Source organism: Dendroctonus ponderosae, unplaced genomic scaffold (genome assembly GCF_020466585.1).
Source record: "Dendroctonus ponderosae isolate FM_Combo_2020 unplaced genomic scaffold, Dpon_F_20191213v2 Dpon_F_20191213_1, whole genome shotgun sequence".
In the NCBI taxonomy this organism is placed as follows: Eukaryota; Metazoa; Arthropoda; class Insecta; order Coleoptera; family Curculionidae; genus Dendroctonus; species Dendroctonus ponderosae.
Window position 1 is genome coordinate 20,758,492 of NW_026017110.1, and position 21,863 is coordinate 20,780,354.

At 34.3% G+C, this 21,863-nt stretch overlaps 1 protein-coding gene and 2 non-coding genes across 9 annotated transcripts in view; 1 reads left to right on the forward strand and 2 right to left on the reverse strand.

Annotated features, from left to right (window-relative positions):
- The window catches only part of LOC109546396 (liprin-alpha-1), a 112,780-nt gene that overhangs the window by 5,302 nt on the left and 85,615 nt on the right, over nucleotides 1-21,863 (forward strand). The gene's annotated exons all lie outside the window — the stretch shown is intronic.
- Nucleotides 19,319-19,391, reverse strand: Trnaa-agc. The gene has a single exon. It is a non-coding gene; the product is annotated as a tRNA-Ala (tRNA).
- On the reverse strand, nucleotides 20,986-21,058 carry Trnaa-agc. Its single transcript has one exon. It is a non-coding gene; the product is annotated as a tRNA-Ala (tRNA).

The window sequence follows — 21,863 nt, forward strand, 5'->3', positions numbered from 1 at the left end:
AATATTCCAATATGCTACCAATTAAACATGGAACAATTTAAATAAACAACAACAAAATAATGCTTAATAACAAAGTTGAAATTCGATCTTCAACTGTTAATATCTTCTAGAAATTTTCTATATTTTTCTCATACTCCCCAAGGAAGCCTCTATCACCCCTGAAAAGCAATGACGCCAATTTTGAATCACCCTGTATGTTCTAGTAAAGAAATGGCTATTAAAACTCTGAATTAACACACATAGGTAAACATTCATAGAACGACCGTATATGGGCAATATCATCAAATCAAAACCAAGATGGGCTTCACACTTTGAAAGTTCAGTCACGATAACAGACAGAATTGCAAGTAAGAATCTGGAAGCAAAAGAAACGGGCTTGAAAATTAAACACTGATTTTTTCCAAAAAAATAAAGATTGCTGTCGGATGGATGGACGAAACGTACGTTCTTTGTGACTTCTCTCAGCTTCCGGGTCAATAATTTTACGTAGGACGTGAGCGCGGAGGTGTGAATGAAGAGTTCAGGTCTAGAAAAAAGTCAAAGTTTCTCGTGGGGCGACCCTTGTGTAGCTATGTGAGGAGCTACAAATCTTTTATAACGAATGAGACGATAAATACCGAAACACGTAATAGTGTCTCCAAAAAAGATTGTTGCAATTCATGAAACAACATAACGTCTTAACTTTATTTGCCCAAACTTGGCTTCCTGTGACTACAGTCAGAGAGCTGTAGAATCGTGCCAAATGAATTTTTCGTCCCAAAAGTCGTTTTTTGACCTAGGGAAGCCAACCCACCAAATTGCCCAGAGCTTCGCCCAATCGAACGATATTAGGCCTAGGTAAAAAGCGCTTTGAAAGAAACAAAAAAAGAAGCTAAAACCCCATCAGAGTTCAAAGTCAAGAGGAATTCTGCCCCCAGAAAAATCAACAAAGCTACCATAAAGTCGATCATGGAAAGGATCCAGAAAAAAATCGAAAATTTCAAGTCAGTTGAGCTTCATGTTTTTAAAAATTACTCGTAATAAAATAATCTTTAAAATGCTCTTTGTTTCATTAACATTTTGTCAAGAGTTCTTCAGTTATTTAGGGTTTGTGTGTAGCAATTTTTCCTGACTCAGTCCTTACTTAAGGGTAAGTATCAGGGGCCAAAACCCATACACTACTATTTGATTATTAAATATTGCTACGCATGGTGTATCTAAAATACATGAAGCCACATAAAATAGTATAAGTTTCTTGAGAATTTTGTAAAGGCAGTTCGAGTGTAGAAAAGATGCGTGTCGTTACTTGAGAAAGGCTAATGGAATAAATTTCTTGAAGTAAATATGGCAATTATATTATTATTAAGCAATTATATTGCCATTGCCTTGCATGCTAATTGCTTTACGATTGTCAAGGCGTGTAACGTACAATACGTTCAAATGGAAATTTAATTACAATTTTGTTAGAGGCATGGGAAATTCAGTGAAAGGGTTTTACGAATTAAATTGGAACATAGCCTAAGTTTTCAATTGAGAATTGGTTGATAGCATTTGCACCAAATAAGGTGTTGATCACTTAGAAACTAATAACGTTAATTGTGCCTAATCGTTTTAAAATGCGATGAATGTTGTTAATTAGTTTACGTAAATGTCGAACGTCTTCGTGATGAAATAGATAACGCTTGACATTAAAAACCATGTGTTTCGCTATGTGTACAAAATTTGCGGTGTGAATGCTGCACTAAAGGTCCAATCGTCGGTCATTTTTGGAAAATACTATTGTTTTAATGCAGTCTCAAGCTCGCTATCAGAATAGACATTATGAATCGATCAGCGACTCATACGTAACCAGTTTACGTGTAGATAATGATTGCATTCAAAAGGTTTCTACATAGGTACTCAAAGTGTCACTGGCGTTTTCGACATTTGTTTTACTTATTCATACTTAGAACGGTCAGTCTGGAATGATTTTTTTCACGTCGGGCCCAGATTTATTTACCTTTAGGTCCAGAAAAATTAGTGTAACCCATCACTCTCTCTTCATTGACATGATCTCTTACGAATGAAAAGCGGATTGTTGCTGCATTCGAGGGATCAGATCGAAGACGAGGGATCAGATCGAAGACGAGGGATCAGAAGAAAGATTTGAGCTATGGAGACTTTGACGATCCACTGGAGGATCCTATTCACGATTTTTCTGACAGAAACGACGCTGAAGAAATGTGAAAGATGATGATATTCTGTCTTCTATAACTGTAAAACTACTTGTGCATCTACTCCCTCATTACTTTTAAGGCGATGGGAGTGATACCGTTGGAAGTTTACAGTTTTGTTGCTCTGGAAAAAGTAGCAAGGATATTTTCTCTCACCAATTTGCGAGATATTTGGGCTTGCTAAACCGATAAATATTTGATGAGATCGATGAGAACGACATTGACATTCGTCTATATTTACTGCTATATCATGTTTACATCGGTCATCAACCGATATAAACGAAATGAAGCACTTTATCGGCTTGGAGCAGCTGGATGGGGATAGTCAAACTTTCTGAAATCTGAAATTACTTGTCGACGAGTCCACTCTTTTCCTTTCAAGTTCCACACCAAAAGATGTAATGTCTCGAAATATCTTCCAGATATTGTTAAGATTTTGGCACCTGGAGACCAGACAACATATTTCAGACCTTTGTTGCAAACATCAAAGATTTAGTAGAAATTTTTCATTTGAATATGACCGTAAAAACTGACTGAGAAATAACTGAAAGTCGTTCAGGTTCAAAATTATCACATCGTTCAGGTAATGAGAGTCCGTTCCATGCAATTCCAAGAGAAATAGTTGCTGGATGCTCTTTTTGCGAAGCTTGTTTCACCGAAATAACTAATATTTCAATCTTTTAAGTTTTCATGTAGGTATTTTCTTTTTTAATTTTTGTTATGTTTTTATACTATATATGTTTCTACGGATCAGTACGTCAGGTATAAGTTTTTTCCACTGATGCAAATACATTTTCTAATCAAAAATTGAGTTAAAAAAAAATATAAGTGTTAATATAACTGTGGACATTTCCTTGGGACAAAATAGGGTTAGTTCATCTGAAACTGCTAAGGGGTATTTAGGAAAAATGGAGACAATATTTCTCACGAAAAACTGAAATATTCAGAAAAATCCAAATAATAAATTAGGAAAAGCTCACCTGAAATTGGCATTGTTCTTTTTAACATTACATACATGTCAGTATCTCAGTATCTCAGATCTCTGTTGCTTTATGCAAATATCAACTTGAACTAAAAGCCAATTATTAGAAAACTATCTTGTTTCAATTGAATTTCAAAAGCACTGCCATGACTTTCGCCCAATTCAACTCATCTCAGAAGTCAGGAGAAATGCAGTATTTTTTTAATCAATGTTCAATCAATATGCTTTTCTAATAAACAAATAGAGAAACGCATTCTTTTCGAATAGAAATTTTGCCGTAAACTTAACCAGGTTTTGGAACGTTTTATTCGAAACCATTGATTGTTTCTGAAAAATGTAATATTTTGCTTATTTCATTTCTAACTGTAAGCAGGTCTCAGTAACTTCTTGAAACGAATGACACCAATTTTGACTCGCCTCGAATTATTTTTCCATGTCCAAAGGTAGTTCTGACAATAAACACTTCTAGATCTGTCATGTTTATAAATCATACTGCCTTTTTTTCAAGGAAATACTAAATTGCCAACAAAAAAAACGTATTGAGCAAAGAATAAAGAAATTCTTCCGTCAATAAAAAAGTAACTTCTTCTTTATTGAAGCACTTTCAGTACTTAAAGTCTCACTGAGAAGAAGATACCCGCAGTTGAAACTTTAAAGGCAAGGTGTATCACCGTGTACATGAAATAGTAACTTACTGCGAAATAGGTCGTACATGTTTTGCCCACCCGATCTCAATTGCCCTCTTCCGACGGGATTATTCGAAAATTCCATCTATTTTAAACGTTTAATATTGCAAAAGCTAGTTGGGAAAACTTGGATGGAGAATGATAGCTAATGCATATTCTATGTATTAGGCAAGCAATTTCTGTTCCACTTTTCATAGCATGGTTTCGATCTACATACATACATCTGAACAATCGTTTTAATGTGATTTATTCACTAATTTGTGTGATATTGTTTATAAAGCAGTTAATGTAGTGAGAAGTATTACGACATTGTAGGTGTGTTTTTTGAATATATCAGCATACGAAATACAATATTGCAATAACCTAAATAGCGATTTGTTTCTTAAATATGCATCTGCGTCTATTAATACATTGTCATACATTAATGACAATATTTATTCACACTTCAATATTAAAATGACTTATTTTGTCAAGATATTACTGCATTGGTGCAAGTGGGTTTTTGTAGTGTGGAGGCTTACTTATCGATGGCGCCACCACTATTGAAAGCTCTGAAATCAATTCTTGCAACTTTATATTTTGTAATTCTGTTTAGCGCTTATTTTCCTTGTATTTTTGTACTTATCTAACAAGTTAAAATAGTCGAACATTATGAAATATTCTGAAACTAATAATGCCTAGTAGAATGTTCATATTTACTTATGTACGTGCAAACAAGCCTTTTAAAGCTTTTATAAGCTAAACCCTAAGCTAAGATCCAGCATTTTTATAACTAAGAACTAATTTCGGCTTTTGCTTTTAAAAATATTTTTAAATAATTTTGTTTTTCCGAAAAAATCCTACAGTAATTGGGGTTTACACATGAACATATAAATTTGTACACATATGAACATGAATACAGAATATGACAGTTTTTGTAAATTTTGTCATGTTTTTTGTTTCATTTGTACCCAATTAAATCTGAAAAAAAAAGAAAAAAAAACAGATAATTGTTTTTATATTTAACTTCATACAAATATCGTTATTTTTTAACCTTTCATAAATTCAGACTTGTACTTATCTTAATAGTAATTCATAAAATATTCAGTATTTTTTATAATTTTAGGAAAATATGGCAAAATGCAAACAATTACGTTTTGCATGCATTTCCAGGAATATACGGCTAAAACCGCTTTTGAATGTTCATTTAGAATCGTGGTTGCACAAAAGTGTCCCCTGTGTTATTCACTTTAAAACCCCAATTTAATTTCTCACACTGTTAAATTAAGCATTGAAAATTGTGAGTGTAATTTTTCGCTTTGTATAGCGTTTCGCAAAAGTGCTAAATTGACAAATTGAGTTATTCACTATCCATACAGGAGAATAAACGAATATTTAAAAAAGAAAACCGTAATACCGTTGTCATGTTTTGTTGGTTGATTAGTGTGGTTGCAAAAGATCAACAATGCAACATATAACATCGTCTTTGAGGGTTTCGTCACGTCTAATTTTAACATATTTTTTGGGACACAATTTTTCCATAAGTAACACTTTTTCTATGCATTTACGGTTGAATTGAATATCGTTTTGTGGTATTTGGTAACACAACGGTACGTTTTCTTTAAAGACTACCAACAACCAGCAAGGGTTATCAAGGTTATCACTTTTAGAATTGGTTTATGCACTTTTAGAATTTGCAATGACTGATGTGATTTTTCAAACTCGTTCCGATTTGAGTAAGTTTTCTAAATGCCCGCTTTCTTTGTAACTTATAATTTTTCTGCTACTTTAATATTAATGAAATATTTCAGCTGACACAGTATTTGGAGTTTTGTATAAATTATATAAAGGAAACGAATTTTCCAGATTAATCGCTAATATATTTCAGTAATACGTTATATCTTTGTGACGACTTCTGTAAAACATTTAGACCATTCTTCATTTTGGGAAATTTTCATTATATCTGAAAGGTTAAGTAGTCGGCAAAGTAACAAACAATGTTTTCTCCAGTATTCACAAAGCCCACTTTTATAAAAGCTTTTCAAGGCGTACGGGCCCTACTATAATAGGTCAGTCAAAAAGCGAAAATGAGTTTTGATCTTTAGACTTTTTCCTTGGACATTATTGCATTTTCTTACAAGATTTATGATTTTTTTTAGTTCAAATAATTTCGTTTTTTTCACTAAAACATTTCTATGAGGTTGTTTTTAACCACACAATTATACTTTTTTGCGATTATATTTAATAGCTCTGAGCCTTTTTCATCAGCAAAAGGTGTGATTCTTCACATTTCTAATTCTAATCTAGATTCTTTCATGTACAGATCATCATGAGAGAGTACAGCTAATATGTTTTAGCAATATTTTGTCTTGAATATTTAAGTATCCATCCATACTGCCTTGTTTGGTAGTTAGCATGAATATCGGCATATTAAATCAAAACACGGCCACCCACATAATCCAAAATATCAAAAATGTTACCCTTTTATTCACAAGGAAAACCGGTAGACTGGGCTAGAAGCTCTAATGAATATATTAATTTTAATCTTTCGGCAGGCACGTTCTCTCTGCCAAGTTTAGGGTTAAATGGTGAATACTTTGGAACTTAAAATATTAAAACACTACCTTTGAGAAACCCATTAACATAAGTGGAATAAGTTAACACAATTTGCTTATTTTTATTATGAGATGGTATCAAAAAGGTTGTTAACATGAGTGCGAGCATGTAGACTACGGCGTTATCTCAACCAATTTAAAAATGCCTTTGTGGGTTCTAAATTACAAAAAGCTTTACATTGTTAACACATTTGAACATTTCAATGTATAGGGAGTTATTGGCATGTATTAAAAATATAAGTAAAATATGTTTTAGGACTAATTCATCTTAGATTCATGATAAGAGGACTTGGGTGTGCTTGACCAATTTAATATACGTACTCAAATGTGATTTTTTCTCTACTTTTTAAGAAAGTAATTTTAGGAGCAAGAAGAATTTCGATTGAAATTTAAATATGCTAATATTGTTCAAAAAATTTTTCAAATGATGGCCATTTACGAAAAGTCACTTTTATATCGTTCAAATTTACTTTCCTTAAAATTCAAATAAAATTACTATTTGAAAACGGTTTGTGCAGCTAATAACATTTTTCAAAAAATATCCTCAACTTAAAGAGCTGTCTCGTTTAAATAGTTAACTGGTTCAATTTTTCTATTTATTTAAAAAGTTATTGCGATTTTTATATTTTTCTCTAGAAGACTACATTGGCTTAGTTTACGAAAACCATGTTGTGCTGAATATCATCTATTTCGCATATTAGAACACCGTTTACCACTACTTATATCACAATAAATAATAATAATTTTCTACATGAGATAAAAAAATAAAATATGTGTATTTTAAAATTTATAGTTGGCAGCGTAGACTGCTGGAATTATAAGTTCCGGAATATTTTTGCATTTTAGGTCTAATTAAATGCTTTTTCGTTGCAGGTAAGGATAAAATAAAGCCGGCTTGATGCGACGTGGAGAGCGAGTCTAGAATTTTAAAACACTTAAATTTTGAGCCGACAAGTTTTATTAAGGGTAAGTAGAGCATGCTTTTGCTGTATGAATATGTAATACTCAGGCCTATCCGGAGGGCGATATATGAAAGTCGGCTTTTATTTGTGCACAGAAGATTATTTTATCACAATGGCGTTTTTCTATTTGTCCATTCTACAATTTGTGATTACAAACAAGAATTTAAATTAATATTAAAAAATCGTTGCAATTATTCTCGCAGCAATGTTTTTAACATGTTGCTTATTACCGGCAGAAGTAAATGCTCTAAATATCAAGCAAAATAAGCATTTAAATATCACAATTTTTAACGTCTACTCCAACGAGAAAGTTTTATATGAAAGAATAATGTTTTATTGGAACAGCTTTAATAATTCCGTTGGTCGTAATTCTAACTGAATGCGCGTAAAACTTCATTTAATGTACGACCCTAAAATGTGCCCGAGGTTGGAAAAGTATCCAAAGGAAATCACATCGTTTGTATGCTGAGCGGAAGTAATAAGCTCAACTTTGCGTCTAGTTTTTACTACGATTGTGAAATATACGTACATTTTTCTGTCGGTCCGTAGTTTTATCTGCGTTATAAGGGTGGTGCCTTACGACAGCCACTTGTAACTGTTGGACGTAAAAAAAAAACGTTTCGGACGGTTGTATAGGATGTGGGAGCTGTTGAATTTTCGATTGAAAGTTTCTTTTTCATTTCTCATTTCGTTATTTCGAGCAATTTTCCAAACAAAAATTAGTTTCACGAGCCAAACGTCTCCTACGTGCCATATTTCCACTGGGAAATTTTCTGACCGCACATTTTGCAACATACTTTTTATGACTTGCGAGAAGTTGAAATACAAACACTCGTACTTTCTGCTGCTCTGATTTGAGTCTTGCTCATGTTTGAAACAGCGTAGGGCTTACATGTTTAATCATTAAGAAGTTATTGGCTTGAATAAACTATTAAAATGTTTTAAAAATGATTTTGCTAGTTTATGTCCAAGGATTATACATATATTTAGACATCTTTTGGATAGTTTATTGTTAGAATGATGATAATACAAGCTTGTAAGCCTGGTATTGATTTACCAGTAAATGTTATTGGATGAAAGAAAAGCACAATAACAAAGTTGATAAATTTCTAATGGAATACTTTGTGTATTTTTTTATTAGTGGCTAGATTGTGGATTTAAAATATATATATATTATGTCGAGAATTTTGTATTCATAAAATAACGATCTATGATACAAAATAAACCATTCCATTAAAAATTTATCGATTTTCCATTTTTTGTAAACTTTGTCATGTCCTTTGTTTCGTTCAATTACATTTTCTGTTGACTTAAAAGTACAATTTTGTTTATGTAGTTTGTGCGTGTCTATAATAATAAAACTCACCAAAAGCTGTCTAAATGTACGCTTCAACCTTGTACATCGGTATGCTATAATAATAATAATATATAAATGTATGTAAAAATAAAAAATAAAAGGGTTTGGATAGATTGCTGGTTTAATTGCCAGATAAAAAGGAGAGTTGTTATCTGATTCTGATCATCTGATTATCTGATCTGGAATCAGATGATCTGGATCGTGTCTTTTCTCCTTCATGTATGTTATGTCGGTAATTAGAGTTAGAAAGTCTTCATAGTCTAAGGGCTTCAAGGGTCAAATTTCACAAAACGGAATTAATTCTGAAAATAGCCATTGGAATACAGTTGCAAATATCTTAAGTCTTATTCAATTCAATTTTTAATCTCCAAATTCAATTTCCAATACATGTTTCTGTCGAATCATTTAGCCTTTCAACCCGTCTTGTTCAATGGAATCTCTAGCATAACACGAATCAGATTTTTTTTAGTCAGATGAAATTTGATGTTTGTTCCGAACATTTTTTTAAATCGAACGTTTATTTTCATAAAGCGCCTATTTATTTTGAAATTATTATTGGAAAAATCACAGACGGTCCAGACCATCATAAATGTACCGTCATAAAACATACATTCATACAAGTGTAATTGCCGACTAGTTTAAAGCTAAACTCATTCATTCATTACTAAACATTATACATTTTAATCTTTCTATCTATTGATATTATCAATATGGTATGGAAAAATTATCTGATCAAAAAAAAAACCGATTAAATACTTTCATAAATCATTTTTTCCCTATATGGATGTGGCGCGCTTGGGTATTTAAAAAAATCTTAATAAATTTTAAATTGTACCAGAAATATATCTAAGTCAGTGCAAATGCAGATATTTTTGGAAAAGCCCAGTACCCAAAGCGCTTCTAGTTTAAATCTTGATTTGAGTTAGTCAGTAACCAATACAGTTAACATTTACTCTGAACAATTTATATCATAAGTATTGAGATATTTAAATATATACTAATTTTTCTTATAGACATACCGCGGGAAAGCATCTTCAATTTATGTATACCTACTTCGTTGACACCAATCTAAATAAAACATAACAGCTTATTTTTCAGCTGTAGACAGTTTGACTGTAATCTTTAGCTTCCCATTCTCAGAAGAACGTAAACGAAATTCTTGCCCAATTGAAAATGTCTGTTTTGATTTATTTCCTTTTATCACTGGATATTTGCAGAAAATCTAAATGGGGCTTGTAATTTACCGAATGAACATTTTGTTTTTAACTGGCAAATGTAGCCAAATAAAATTCCTGGGCGAAATCTAACTGCACTAGTAGATAACTCCTCTAGTTTAATTAAATTGCGATGTTTTTGCTGTCAGTAACAAATGGCCAGCATATCAAAATAAATTCCGTTGTGAGGTAAATGCATGGGAAACTGAAAAATGTACCTTCTACACAATTTTTCCGTGGGGAGCGTTACTACTCACTATTAGTCTACTCGAGTAAGCTGACCATTATCTTGATCTGGTATGTTTTAATTCGGAAACCTTTCTAGTGAGATGGTTACTACTTTATAACCATTCATCGTATATTATGATCATTCATGAACGTAGTGAAACATGATCAGTATTTTAATTATTTTGTAAGGAAACGTTATTTTCACAACCTAGCATCAAATGTAACATGAAATTATAACAATTCAACTTGATCTAGAGTAAAATTTTGCTTGAAAAATAGGTTTACAATCCGTTTGTTAGCAAATCTAGCAGGATTTTAACATCGGATGTTTCGCTACTGACTCAAAACATGCCGAAACTTTTAAAACACTTTGTTTAGTTCAGGTTATTATTCATTTACTCAGAAACGAATTAGGCAGAAATTTTTCTAATTCAAACGTACAACTCAAATGGCTTCAAGATACTTTCAGTGACTCACAAAACTGAAGACCTGGTGCAAAAAATACAAGCGTTTATTTTGTAATCTCGGGGATAAAAGGCCCTGTGGGCTCGTATTTTAGGAACTTTTAATCGGATTAATATTAGGATCGATTATAATGCCACGATTGGTTTATGTTTTTTGAAACAGCCGATACCTAAACAGCTATACTTAATGATAGTTATTCTGATTTATTTTCCTGACTGCGTGTATTTGTTATGATATTCCTATCTTTCCTGGGTTTCAGTCAAAGTGTGAAGTAAAAATTTTGAAACATCGTTTAAATTATTACGTTTCGGCGAGACAACAGCGCCATCATCAGATTTAAAATTTTACACAAACTCACGACTGGTAAAAATTAACGTCCTTTTAGGTATTTGTTTAGACAAACTAAGTTTTAGACGAACTCAAGCTTTTCAAGAAGGCAAAGACCTAAAAGGACGTTAATTTTTACCAATCATGAGTTTGTGTAAAATTTTAAATCTGATGATGGCGCTGTTGTCTCACCGAAACGTAATGAAATAAACGATGTTTCAAAATTTTTACTTCACACTTTGACTGAAACTCAGGATAGATAGGAATATCATAACTTAATGATAGTCTCAAAACTATCGAAAAAGTCAGGTGAAAATAACGCGTTTTTTAATCTTATGGTTATACCGAAAGGTATTCATTCAGTTTCTACGGCTTGTTAATAATGTCAAATACTTGTTAATGTAAATGTGCTTAAGAAATCAACTAAAAGCTTTGCTGTGCAACACAGTAAAATTGTGTGCAAATGACAAAACGTACATAGTGTTCAAGCGACTCGACGTACGTGATACTGTGTTATGGGGGTGTAGTTTACCATTTGTTTTTGATTTTTTGTCATATTTTGCCATCTAAATGTAAAGTAGGTGTTAGCTGGCGGCTTTTTCGTTTTAGATATGGCTAGCGGGAACGCACACTTTTCATTTAGTTTTTGTTTAGAGCAACAACGACAGACAACTTTATGTGGGGTAATGTGTTTGCTTTAGAGCGTGTCTAGCTGAAAGTATATAATATTAGGATAAACGGCTAGCAAGGGCACTATATGTAATGGAAATACAAACAATTTATCCGCCCTATTTCTTCGTTGATATATTTAGAGTGTATTGTTAACTTACATGTGGCAATTTTTATAAAAGCTCTCGAAAACAATGCGGTTCTTAGTATATTAACACTGTTTTTCTTCTGATTATTAACTTATTTTTCTAAGTAAATAAGGACGTAAAGCCCAGTCACTGAAAGTGATTTTGGTTGCAAGGTGGTTGGTTCTTGCTGCCAAATCTGAATAGAAAGTTATTTTCGAATTCCATTAAATCTTAGGTTTTGATCATGGTGTACAAAATAACAGTTGAATTAACCGCTGATCTGCGATTAAAAACCAAATCCAATCAGTTGTCTCCCAAAAGACGTTATCGACATCGACACAATCGAGGATTTTTCGATCTTTAGTGTTCTATAAATCTTGTTAGAAAGTATATTAGCTCCGGTATTACCCTTTGCTTCCCTGATTTCTCGAATCGATTCCCCTGAGGATCGAAGGGCCCTTGTTTTCCATCAAAATTTCCTTCGACGTTTTCATTTCAGGCTGCCCCGCGGGCAAATTGCGAAAGTGAGAAAAAACCCCACGGCGGTCACCATCGAATAAACTCGTACAAATGGAGCCACTGAACCTGTAAGCATGGTGTTTAATAGCATTTTTATCTTGGTTTCACACCTGAATATTTCGGTTGACGATCGTAAACCGATAGAAACCGACAGTTTGAAGAATCTTTGAGCTTTTCGCCTAGAACATTGTTCTTATATGTATAAAGTCTTGTATATATAATATATAAATAACCTTTATTGCCTACAGATAAAGGCTATCGTCCCAATCGGTCTTTCTGCCTATAAAGTTTTGTTTTTCATTAACTAACGCTTTTATTTACTTTGGTTATTGATACTGATTATTATCATGGGGAGGTTAATTGCTCTATTACCATATTAAGCCATTTATTTATACCGCCACTTTAGTGTTGCGGAAAATATGACCAAATCTCGGAATTTTTCTATCGAATCAGCTAGCAACTGAATAACGGTCGTTTATCACTTCTTTTGAAAATATTGTGAAATCGTTTTCCCAGCAAACTGATTTCATGTTGGGACGCAGATTTTATAAATGAACGAGTAGTTATTCGATTCGTCGATTTAACTGAAAATAGTCATATTGGAAAAGTATCCAATTGCGGAAATTTCGATATTTACGGTTTTTTATTTTTTCGGAAATTGCTTGATTTTTTCCGTCCAATAAACAGTAACATAGAACTCACAACATTACACAGTTTGTGGAATTTTTAATCGATAGATTTTTAGTACTGCACTTATTGATTTTAGGTCAGTATATAATTTTTACAATGCTACCGAAATTGAAAAATGTTTTAATAGGAAAACGGAGAACGACATGTATTTACCTATTTTGTTCAGTGTCATCCAGAGATGATTATTCAACAACTTAAAATATGGTGTGCCTTTTGTCAAAATTTGACCTAGACCTGATATGGAGCAGTTTCAGGCTATTTTCTTGCATGTTTTTTTTTTGTTTCATATTTTCTTTTCTTTGCATCTTTCCCTCTTTCCAAGCGGCCCCTTTAATTCAATTTTCTCATCAGCGAGGTTAACAGCTATTTATTGTTCCAAGTCTGAAATCTCGTTGTTTATGATTTCATCGGACAATCCCAAAAGGCTAACAGCGTCTAGTCGTTTAAATCACGTTTTTACCCGAACACATTTTGCGTTCTTTGTGAATGTCACACACATCATAAAGGAACGTATTATACCATAGGGACTAAACGGTGCACTACAACCCGTAACTTTCTTGCTGTTATAATTTTTAACTTTATTGCTCTATTTTACGATCGGAAATTTTTACCCTGACTTTTTAGCTGTTGAATTAGTATTTCGAATAAATGAAAAGATAAATTGACAAATAAGCGGCGTAAGTGCTAAAGATTTAACGTAAAACTCTGGCGCTGTTGATTTATTTTAGCTTGCATATGCTAAAAGAAAGCTATTGTGTAGTTAGTATAAGTAAGAACTCTAGTACCAATACTATTGCAAATTTAAGATCAAACACATTATTCATATTTGGCCCGTTTTATTTTTTTAATTTTGTCTGTAATTGACGATATTTCTCACATTAATAAATATAACATTAGGCAATTGGCGTCCCGAAAAAAATTGTTGGTGTTGGTTTTTCCGGATTATTGTGTCGATTTTTTTAAATATTTTATAGCCCGACGTATATGCGTTCAAAGCCGATAAGTCGGCTTAATATTCATCATTTCAAAGGGTGATGGGTGCGGGGTATTCATTTTTTTATTTTAATACTGTCGTTAATGAGCAACCTTTTGATTTAATCTCATAAATTAAAATTTTGTTTTTGTGTTCTATGCTGTGTTTTTCATATAAATCAATTTTCTAAATAATTTCATTCAGAATTTTCCAAAACTTCCAAACAATGGTCTATTCCTGAAAATGTATGCACATCATTTTATGCATATTGGTGATTCGATTTCTGGTAACACTGCAAAACTGGTGGTTTTCATGTGTGAAAATATTTGCTTTTACTCTTTTACTTGTTTTTTTATGATATAATTGCAGCATTGTTCGATTATTGATTTTCTAAACTTGAATGTTCTATGTGTCAACTTTTGTTGAATGTAGAAACACATATCTTCATTCGGTCTAAATGTGAGTGTTTTATACGCATTTTGCATCATCCCCGTGCTGTGAACTGCGAGGGTTGGTGAAAATCGTATGTTCCAACATAATACACTTCTTTACGACCACAGTAAAAGTCAACTCGGAAGACGCAATATAGCGACATTAAACAAGCTGATACGCTGCGTGCAAATATCCACCCTCCCCAAATAAAATGGCATAACTTAGCGATTTATTCCAGGGGTGGGAGCTGTGAGAATGTTCTTTTTTGTAATTAGAATGCAACTTTTTCTTGCAATTCTCAGATTATTTTGACCGAAAGGGCAATCTCGGTATCTTTGGTAGACAATTTTGAAAAAAAATGTCTCAATAAATGAGAGTAAACCAACATCTAGTTGTTGAATAATGCCACCAACTTAGCTTAGAAATTATGGAGAAAAGGGGATGTTTCAGTAATACGGATTTTCTCCTTATTCCAGGCGGTGTTAAGCTCAAAACTTTTCGTGAAAGATGGTGCGGCACGCGGAATTGTTATTAAGCGGCTCTCGAGATCACTTGATTTATGTCTCCTTGACTTCTTACGCTGCGAATTTTCACATCGGAAATGTTTGCCATCCACGTATTTACCATTGGTTGGATTGTTAATGAATATGAACAAATTAGGTACTTAAACTCGGGCTTCTTTGAGTATCGACTCGAATGTGCACCCACTCAAGTTAATCCGTAGTTCATAGCGAATCAAAATATTTCAAATTTAGGTCAAATTTAAATGCAGTAACCCTAGAATTTCTATATTGTTTTAAACATATTTTTTCTATTAACGTATCATGGTGATAAATACTTTTTATACATAGCAGCCGCCTTGATTGTTTGAAATAAGATGCCAGTATACATAGAAATGCCATTTTTACAGATTAAAAGCAAACTCCACCGAATAGTTGCTTTAAATCTAAGTATCCGAAAGTTGAATCAAATCGAAGCCCACATCGTTCCAAAATAACTGACTAATTTTAGGACGTATTTATTTTATATCGCTCTTATTCCCTAAGCAAACATCGAATATATGTTAGATATACAATAATGAACTCGATTCGAACGTTTTTCGGTCCATTTTATGGATTTAAAATTTTCCATATATGTATTCGCAATTAAATTCCAATCAAGTTATATATTTAGTACTTTCTTAATGCCTGATTATAATAACTCTAACTTTTATAGATTATTATGCCCCTAAATTAAAGTAACATTGGTTTGCTGTTAATCAATTTGTATGTTGTTGGTCTCGATATCGGTCGATGTGTATGTGCTTGAACGGTGTCTTAATTAACGCCTTTTCTACTATTTCGTGTTCTACATGTAAGTATGCAAAAAAACATCATCAAACTGCAAGGAAAATTAAAATTCACCCAGCTAACTCGGTTTTGCACTATCAACTTATCATAAATTGTTCCTGATAGATCTAAATGTTGAACCATTCATCTTTTGCCGTCGTCAAAATGTTTTTCTATCAATATTTTGAAACATAAAGCACAATCGTTGCGCGAAACTTTTTACAGATATTATCAAACTCGATGCATAAATTCGGGATCTAAGTATTCGAAAAGTTAACAGTATGCGGTAAAGTTTTGCCAAGAAGTTTGATGAGTTTCATCGAACGTGAAATAGTGTAAAGTTACTGGGTTGTGAGGATTAACTTTACTGATGGTAGCCCGGATGCGGAATACATTAGTGGCTGTGTTTGAATAGTAAAGGCCACAGAGTGACCTGAAATAAATTTCACTTCAGACTCTATTCCGAGAAGGAAATCTATTTTAACCGTAATGCCATAGTGGCAACAAGGTATCTTTCATTCAGGATTTTTCTGTTTAAACGCGATAGTAACTAAAAATGCCAGTGTTGAAAGTTATAATTATACAGCGTGAGTTTTTTAAAGCGTTTCAAGGCTATATCGCAGAAACGGTTTAAAGTTTATTTATACAATTTTGGGAAAGTGAGGAATGGGTTGGAGACCATGTTTTAACATATGTTTTATTATTGTACCTACTCAAGCGCGCTCTTTGAGAGATATCGGCAACTTTGGAATTATAAATGGAGTGATATATTTATTATTGTGAAATTTGAATCCACATTAAAAACGACTTAAATATACATAAAACAATTTCAGGTGGCTCTAACAAGCAGACAGAGCGAATTCTCTCCTTCATATTGTCTGAGGTTGCGGGAGCAGTCGCCATCACTTTTTCTGTTGTGACTGAACAAAGTACAATTTTATTTAAGATCAATCAATCTTAAATTGTCGATAACTGTGTCACCAGATGAGCAATTCATACAAAAATTTATACGATTACTTAGTTTTTCATTTGGAGTCAAATTTCATAATATAATATAAATATCACTCCATTAAAAATTCCACAGCTGCCTTTATCTCTCAAAGAAGGAGCTTGAGGAGGGGAATTATCAAACATGTTGAAACATGTCCTCCCTACCTATCTTTTACTCTCCCAAACTTTAGTAAATATATTTGAAACCGTTTCTGAGATACACCCTTGTAAACTTACCCTTACTTACTAAACCCTCACGCTATATAGGCGGATATATTTCTATGTGAGTTTCGTTTGGATTTTATCAGGCCTGAAAATGAATTGTAACACTGTCAATTTAAACTCAAAGTGCTCTCTTCAATCTCCGCAAATTGCCTCCGACAATCGCTGCAACTTTCAGGTGTACAGCGTGCATGAAAGGCATTCCGGCAAATTAACTTGTGGAATTATGCCTCGTCCCGGGATTCGGGAGTTAGGTGCAAAGTCGGGCTTTAAATAGTGCTCGCTCCGAAGACCAAGATAAGGCGCTGTAGTCGAGACCCTCGTGAGGTCATAGTTAATCATTAAGATTAAGACCAATTAAAGGCTTTTATATCTCACGAGACCGTTGTAGTTTAGGACTTAGGGCCGGCTTATTGAAATAGTTATTTCTGTCTTGGCTTAGTTCGCTTGTTAATTGGAAAATATATGGGTTTTGGAGGACAATTATGTAGGAGAATAAATCCTAATTTGGGCTACAAGGGGCTGTTGGACTAATTTAGGTGGAGAGGGTTTTGCAACGCATCAACCGACTCTCGGTATATCATTTCAACCTATCGCGATTTATAGTAGTGAAGTGAAAGTTAGAAACATCTCTCATTTCCAAAAATTCTATACCAACACAGCATTCCGATGAATGGCAGACTAGCACCACTTATATGTTACGTTTAAAGAAGAGGTAAAAATTCGCCTTCAAAGTGCAGAGGTATAAATCTCTTAACCATTACAGAGAAACTTAAAGCAAATGAGTAACAAGGATTCAGATCGAGCAGAATAGAAAATCAATTGAATACAGCAGAGCAGAATACATATGTTGGATTGTTAAGAGGCTTTCGTCTTACAGTAGTTTACGCCATACACCTTTACAGTAGGCCACCAGCACACAATATGTTATTAAATAAAAAAAATGTATGAAGCAAATCAGATTCATTTTCACTACTTTGATGACGCTGGTGGCAGAAAATGAATACAATTTCCAACGGTCGTGCCTATTGATAGATGATATCGGCTCTACAAATTGAGTTCCTGGCAACATCTAAAACACGTTTGTAGCGATGAAGAGTTCGAAACGGTCATACATCAGAGTCCAACAGGAAATTATATTGAATTATTTAGTTTATCGTGATGTTGAATCGGTGGCTCAATATGAGAAAATAAAAATGTTAAAATAAAGTGCAGTAAAAAATCAGTAATTCGCACGGAAATCATAAGATCACCTGTGATATGCACCGCGTAAATTAGACCTGGTACACCGAATGGAGCGAGATCCGGAATAAGACAAGGTGAATGTTAGGAAATTTTTATAAGTGGATAAAAATAAGAAAAATGCGAATAGACCGAGCACATTAGTAGAATGGACGACAGAATAAAAGTCAGAATCAACGCAGAAATTTTCGAATGCGATGGAGTCACAACTATTCACTGTCCAGAATCCGTGACCAATATTTACTTGTACTCTGCAACGTAGCCAAATAAATGTTTGAGAACCCGATGTCATAGTGAGACCCAGTGTAAACTCTCTCCATCTCTTCAGTCCATAATCCTTCTGTAGGGTRTGGTGACATCATTGACATACTATAGTAAGTTATACTATACTATACTCTGTTATAGTATGTCAGTGGGTGAGACCAATTGGTTATGCAATGACTTCGCGCCAGAGCTCACTATCTTGGGCAGATCTCATTGCTTCATGCATTCCTCTTGTCCCGTCAAGGTTTTTGTCCGGTCTATCCATCATGTCGGCGATCTGCCTCTTGGACGGCGCTTTTGGACTTTGCCCTCAACTATGAGTCGTTCGATATTGTCATACCTCCTTGCCACATGGTCTAGGTATCCCAGATAGCGCTGGTCTATTGTCTGGTCTTTGTACCGAGTTGTTGGATAATAGAGTCGTTCGTACTGTGGGCTGTCCATGGTATTTGCAGCATTTGAGGTCCGAATAGTCCACGTTTCGCAGGCGTAAGTTGCAATAGAAAATATTAGGCTATGTATCAGCCGAAGTTTTACTTTTTTGGTAATAGCTCGATATTTACAAGACGTTCTGGCGATCGCTAGTCGTTTGCGGACGTCTTCGGATCCACCTTTGTTGGATCAACACACACCAGTGTAAACACCCAGACAAAATTAAGCAAATTCTTAACGGATTTTTCTTCCTCAACGAGATTTCACTCAATCTCATGTAGCTCCACTGCCAAACTCTTACTTTCAGTTAGGATTTTCTGCATCTGGCATGCTAAGTGGACGGTATACCATCTGAGCTGCGCACCCTATAATTTTACCATCTACCCAAAAAATTGAGCGTGGTTAATTTTTGGCAAAAATCTTGGAGGCGCCGGGCATCGATCCCGGTACCTCTCGCATGCTAAGCGAGCGCTCTACCATCTGAGCTACGCCCCCTGACGAAGAAATCAAAGTAGTAAATTAACTTGGCAATCAAATTGCAAGAAGGTGATCTACTTATTCAAAAAATCCATTCTCAGCAAAACCGGTCTATTTGTAAACCGACGGCGCGACCCAGTTAGGGTGTGGTCGTGTGTCCGAGTATTTACAACGATATCACGATTCTTCAGTTTAAAACAGAAGGTGAAAGTGTAAACAACATATCTTCCAATTAGTTAATTTTAGTACCTACTGATTATTAACGAATTAGATTTTGTGAAATCGACAGCATTGAATCGAAAATACATCTTTAAGATTATGATGTATCGAAGAGCATGACACGCAAAACAATAGTTGCATAGATATCTTTCGATTAATAACGTTAAATTAAGACAGTATCAAAATGTTTGAAGATGCATAATCGGTTTTAGGTTTTCCGGTTATAGCATTTCTTGGCCCGGTCAACGTATATTCAGGTGGAGCAAGTAAAGTTGTGCGGATGGCAAATACATGATTGCAAGGCGCATACAAAATGTATGAAACAGAGAGGCGAGGTTGGGTTGCAATACAAATTGATCCCGTCCTGTTGCTTTGTGTGCGTGCGGGTACTACTTAATTTGCTTTAAATGATGTAATTTCTAATAAACCTTTACAAGCGAAGATAAATGAAAATATGTTATTAAACGGTCATCAGCATTCGATTTGACATTGTAAAATTATCTTTGGAAGTATATTTTTGAATGACAGAGAATATGAAGCATGGGATTCAATAAGTCCTCTCCTTGCTATCCACCGATTGTAAACAAAATTAATTCAAAATTTTACGCACAATGTCGGCATAGTGTGGTGGAGGAAAAGCAAGTCTTCGTCTGGACAGTCTGGCTCCAATGGATTATTATATAATATCCAATTATTAAAGGCACTAATACTGCATTAATTGAAGTGGAAGATCCTATATATCCTTGTCCAGTTAGAGACTGTTCAAAGGAAAATGGTCCTATTCCTTTTGTCGGTTTACATAAACCGTCGAAAAAATAATGTGTTTTCCTTCGAGGTTATTCTAAAAAACACTGCTGAATTTTAAATAAATGTTGACATTATTTCGGAGACTCACTGTATGTAGTTAATACGCTCACGATTTCTTATCTCAATGTGAACTGAACTCTAACTAAACGCTTAAATGTAACTGTAGCTGACTAGACGCTTTGAACCGTAACTTGACCATTGAACTCTACTGTGAAACTGCACGATCACATATTGATAAGCAACTGAATCAAATAAAAATTCAGATGAAATTGCGATTGCTACTAGATCTTAAGTTGCACAAAAGCTTCTTTTAGGGGACTTTACATATTCTATACTCTGGCCTTGAAATCTGCAATGTTTTTTTATTGTAAGATTTGCACTTCTTTTGAAGGATCCTACGAGCTTTCCACTTAAGTTATTTTGTATCTACATTGAATTGCGATGGTACCTTCATCACAGTCTCTCGGTGTTGAGGGACTTTATTATTTTCCAATTTGCTTTGCAAAAACTGAAAAAGGTAATTCTGGTACTGAGCCCCTCATTTTTCCGACTTGCTGCCAAACCTGGTTAACTAAAAAATGGGTACTGGAGGCGCCGGGTATCGATCCCGGTACCTCTCGCATGCTAAGCGAGCGCTCTACCATCTGAGCTACGCCCCCTGATGAAAGTACTAAACTCGTTAATAAATTCGGCAAGAAATTTCAACCAAGTGATCTACTTATTCACAAGCTTCAGTGTCAGCGAAACCAGTCTGTACGTAATCGGACCGTCAGGCGCAGTTGGGTGAGGTCGTGTGATCGAGTTTGCACCATTTTCCCGATTCTACAATTCAAAGTGTAAACAACACAGCTCTCATATATGCACATAGTTGAGTTCTGAACCTACCCATAAAAACGACGATAGGGAACGGTCATAATGTTAAATGTGTCTTTTAAAAATGCAAATAAAATTGAGGTGGGAGGTGGTGAATAGGGTTTGTCCCTCTTCAAGGACTTAATTCAGTCTCTCGTGGCTACCAAGTCTCTCTTCTTATTTAGATGTGGTTGAGAACCGCGATGTCTCTGCATCGACTAGAAATGCGGCGATTTTTGTGAATTGTGTTGTATTACTTACGAAGAAACCCCCTTCTTTCTTCTCTTAAGTGACTGAAACGTCAACCGTAGTGGTGTTATTAGTGGTGAACTAAGGCCGGTATTTATAAACGTTACTCAAGCCGATACTCAGCTCATGCTTGGCCAAGTACGAGATCGTTCTCAAGCAAGAGACACGATTTATAAACATTACTTCGTGAATTCTCGGCGAAGTATCGGTCGAGTATAAGATGTATAGGGACTTTCGTATTTATTTGATAATGTTATATTGGGACTATTGGCGAACTTGGCGAATCTAAGATGGCGTCAATGTTATTATGTAAATATGTCTTTTGAATCGCTGAAGGACTGGCTAAGGTCACGAAGATTACCG